The sequence below is a fragment of the Schistocerca piceifrons genome, unplaced genomic scaffold, assembly GCF_021461385.2.
Source record: "Schistocerca piceifrons isolate TAMUIC-IGC-003096 unplaced genomic scaffold, iqSchPice1.1 HiC_scaffold_240, whole genome shotgun sequence".
Lineage (NCBI taxonomy): Eukaryota > Metazoa > Arthropoda > Insecta > Orthoptera > Acrididae > Schistocerca > Schistocerca piceifrons.
The window spans coordinates 15,001-19,395 of record NW_025728338.1 but is presented as its reverse complement, the minus strand read 5'-3'; the positions used below and the strand labels follow the sequence as shown (position 1 = coordinate 19,395).

Sequence of the window (4,395 nt, the reverse complement as noted above, 5' to 3'; positions counted from 1 at the left end):
GCACCGCGTTCCATATCTGCGACATGCTACAGAGGCCGGTTGACAGTCGTTCGAGCAATGGACATCGCATACGTACGGGGGCCACCTTCCACGTATTGTCTAGGCGTGCACATTTTGTTGCGTGTATGTGGGCAGACGTAGTGTGGCGTGACACCTGACACAGGCATGCAATAATCGTGGAAGTTGCAAATGGCGATGGACGCCTGCGTTTTCTGGTGAAGTTACGCAAATGAACAAATGGTAACCTGTTGTGGTGCGGTTGTTCTCGCTAGGGGTGAATCGGTGATGGCGACGATAGGTTGAGGTACTAACCGGTTGTTCCAGCGATACCCACCATGCCGACGAAACTGAACGGCATCTGGGTGTGAAGCGATACGCGGCGGTGGCTGGGTGGGACCGTCCCCGGCCGGTGAGGGGGCGCCTCCCGGCGTGCTGGCCGCGCGGTGCGTGGGCGCACGCGCTACAGCCGGCTGGTGGGGGCGGCCAGTGGCAGGCGCGCCGGCCGACGGACGCGGCAGGCGTCGCAGCTGCGCGCCGGCGCACCCTGCGCGCGGCGCCGTGCGGCCAAAGTAGGTCCTCGCGGGCCCGGTGCGAAGCGCGGTGGACATCTTCAGTGTGCTGGTCCGATTGAGGACTGTGTGCGTTGAGGATGCGCTGCCGCCCGGCGCTCGGCGCCGCGACGCCGTCTGCTGCTCGGTCGCCCCAGCGGTTCTCGCTGGTGGTTTGTATCGCAGCTGTGCGGATGTGTTGGCGCGTGCGCTGTGCTGGGAGAGTTCGCTTCGGCACCCAAGTGGGGCTTTTGTCCTTCTGTGGCGCTGGCGTTGGAGCTGCCGGTCACCGTAGGTGGCGCGTGTTGTCTCCCGCCGGCAATGCCACGACAGCACGCTCCCGGGCCTCTGTCGGCAGCGGCAAGCTCAGTTGGGAGCACGGGTGGTCGCACCGAAAGCGTCTACTCGCCTAACTCCGGGCGATTGCGCCTCTCTCGAACCCGACCAAGTACTTGGGACGGCGCTGCGCGCCGCCGGGACCTGAGAGGGTTTCGAGGTGTATTGTGCAGGGGAGCTCAGCCTCCTCCTGTTTGCAGAATGATTGAGCGGACGCTTGCGTGTTCGCGCGGGCCCCCGGGACACACTCCCGGGCGGCCGGCTGCTCAGCTCTAGTTGACGCAGCTCCCTGGTTGATCCTGCCAGTAGTCATATGCTTGTCTCAAAGATTAAGCCATGCATGTCTCAGTACAAGCCGCATTAAGGTGAAACCGCGAATGGCTCATTAAATCAGTTATGGTTCCTTAGATCGTACCCACGTTACTTGGATAACTGTGGTAATTCTAGAGCTAATACATGCAAACAGAGTCCCGACCAGAGATGGAAGGGACGCTTTTATTAGATCAAAACCAATCGGTCGGCTCGTCCGGTCCGTTTGCCTTGGTGACTCTGAATAACTTTGGGCTGATCGCACGGTCCTCGTACCGGCGACGCATCTTTCAAATGTCTGCCTTATCAACTGTCGATGGTAGGTTCTGCGCCTACCATGGTTGTAACGGGTAACGGGGAATCAGGGTTCGATTCCGGAGAGGGAGCCTGAGAAACGGCTACCACATCCAAGGAAGGCAGCAGGCGCGCAAATTACCCACTCCCGGCACGGGGAGGTAGTGACGAAAAATAACGATACGGGACTCATCCGAGGCCCCGTAATCGGAATGAGTACACTTTAAATCCTTTAACGAGTATCTATTGGAGGGCAAGTCTGGTGCCAGCAGCCGCGGTAATTCCAGCTCCAATAGCGTATATTAAAGTTGTTGCGGTTAAAAAGCTCGTAGTTGGATTTGTGTCCCACGCTGTTGGTTCACCGCCCGTCGGTGTTTAACTGGCATGTATCGTGGGACGTCCTGCCGGTGGGGCGAGCCGAAGGCGTGCGACCGCCCCGTGCGTGCTCGTGCGTCCCGAGGCGGACCCCGTTGAAATCCTACCAGGGTGCTCTTTATTGAGTGTCTCGGTGGGCCGGCACGTTTACTTTGAACAAATTAGAGTGCTTAAAGCAGGCAAGCCCGCCTGAATACTGTGTGCATGGAATAATGGAATAGGACCTCGGTTCTATTTTGTTGGTTTTCGGAACCCGAGGTAATGATTAATAGGGACAGGCGGGGGCATTCGTATTGCGACGTTAGAGGTGAAATTCTTGGATCGTCGCAAGACGAACAGAAGCGAAAGCATTTGCCAAGTATGTTTTCATTAATCAAGAACGAAAGTTAGAGGTTCGAAGGCGATCAGATACCGCCCTAGTTCTAACCATAAACGATGCCAGCCAGCGATCCGCCGCAGTTCCTCCGATGACTCGGCGGGCAGCCTCCGGGAAACCAAAGCTTTTGGGTTCCGGGGGAAGTATGGTTGCAAAGCTGAAACTTAAAGGAATTGACGGAAGGGCACCACCAGGAGTGGAGCCTGCGGCTTAATTTGACTCAACACGGGAAACCTCACCAGGCCCGGACACCGGAAGGATTGACAGATTGATAGCTCTTTCTTGATTCGGTGGGTGGTGGTGCATGGCCGTTCTTAGTTGGTGGAGCGATTTGTCTGGTTAATTCCGATAACGAACGAGACTCTAGCCTGCTAACTAGTCGCGTGACATCCTTCGTGCTGTCAGCGATTACTTTTCTTCTTAGAGGGACAGGCGGCTTCTAGCCGCACGAGATTGAGCAATAACAGGTCTGTGATGCCCTTAGATGTTCTGGGCCGCACGCGCGCTACACTGAAGGAATCAGCGTGTCTTCCTAGGCCGAAAGGTCGGGGTAACCCGCTGAACCTCCTTCGTGCTAGGGATTGGGGCTTGCAATTGTTCCCCATGAACGAGGAATTCCCAGTAAGCGCGAGTCATAAGCTCGCGTTGATTACGTCCCTGCCCTTTGTACACACCGCCCGTCGCTACTACCGATTGAATGATTTAGTGAGGTCTTCGGACTGGTACGCGGCATTGACTCTGTCGTTGCCGATGCTACCGGAAAGATGACCAAACTTGATCATTTAGAGGAAGTAAAAGTCGTAACAAGGTTTCCGTAGGTGAACCTGCGGAAGGATCATTACCGACTAGACTGCATGTCTTTCGATGTGCGTGTCGTGTCGCGCAACACGCTACCTGTACGGCTCGCCGTAGCCGTGCGCCGCGTGCGGAACCACGCGTGCCTCTCAAAACTAGCGGCAATGTTGTGTGGTACGAGCGCTGAAGCGCTGGAGCGGCTGGCCTGCGGCACCTGGCGCCTGGCGCCGGTTTTGAATGACTTTCGCCCGAGTGCCTGTCCGCTCCGGTGTGGAGCCGTACGACGCCCGTCGGCCGTGAGGCCGTTGGACACAGAACGCTGGAACAGGGGCCGCCACACGCCTCACTCCCGCCTATGCGACCGTCTCGAAAGAGACGGCGGAAACTGAGAAAAGATCACCCAGGACGGTGGATCACTCGGCTCGTGGGTCGATGAAGAACGCAGCAAATTGCGCGTCGACATGTGAACTGCAGGACACATGAACATCGACGTTTCGAACGCACATTGCGGTCCATGGATTCCGTTCCCGGGCCACGTCTGGCTGAGGGTCGGCTACGTATACTGAAGCGCGCGGCGTTTGCCCCGCTTCGCAGACCTGGGAGTGTCGCGGCCGCCTGTGGGGCCGGCCGCGTCTCCTCAAACGTGCGATGCGCGCCCGTCGCCTGGCGGTTCGCATACCGGTACTTTCTCGGTAGCGTGCACAGCCGGCTGGCGGTGTGGCGTGCGACACCTCGTACAACGACCTCAGAGCAGGCGAGACTACCCGCTGAATTTAAGCATATTACTAAGCGGAGGAAAAGAAACTAACAAGGATTCCCCCAGTAGCGGCGAGCGAACAGGGAAGAGTCCAGCACCGAACCCCGCAGGCTGCCGCCTGTCGTGGCATGTGGTGTTTGGGAGGGTCCACTACCCCGACGCCTCGCGCCGAGCCCAAGTCCAACTTGAATGAGGCCACGGCCCGTAGAGGGTGCCAGGCCCGTAGCGGCCGGTGCGAGCGTCGGCGGGACCTCTCCTTCGAGTCGGGTTGCTTGAGAGTGCAGCTCCAAGTGGGTGGTAAACTCCATCTGAGACTAAATATGACCACGAGACCGATAGCGAACAAGTACCGTGAGGGAAAGTTGAAAAGAACTTTGAAGAGAGAGTTCAAAAGTACGTGAAACCGTTCTGGGGTAAACGTGAGAAGTCCGAAAGGTCGAACGGGTGAGATTCACGCCCATCCGGCCACTGGCCTCCGCCCTCGGCAGATGGGGCCGGCCGCCCGCGCGGAGCAATCTGCGGCGGGGTCGTGTCCGGTTGCCTTTCCACTCGCCGCGGGGTGGGGCCGTTCCGGTGTGCGGTGGGCCGCACTTCTCCCCTAGTAG

General features: G+C 58.3%; 2 non-coding genes and 1 pseudogene across 2 annotated transcripts; all 3 read left to right on the top strand.

Moving 5' to 3' along the window:
- The first annotated feature begins 1,170 nt into the window (after positions 1-1,170).
- LOC124742979 lies at positions 1,171-3,079 on the top strand. The gene has a single exon (XR_007010319.1). It is a non-coding gene; the product is annotated as a small subunit ribosomal RNA (ribosomal RNA).
- A 351-nt stretch (positions 3,080-3,430) lies between these two features.
- On the top strand, positions 3,431-3,585 carry LOC124742977. The gene has a single exon (XR_007010318.1). It is a non-coding gene; the product is annotated as a 5.8S ribosomal RNA (ribosomal RNA).
- A 188-nt stretch (positions 3,586-3,773) lies between these two features.
- The window catches only part of LOC124742981, a 4,222-nt pseudogene continuing 3,600 nt past the window's right edge, over positions 3,774-4,395 (top strand).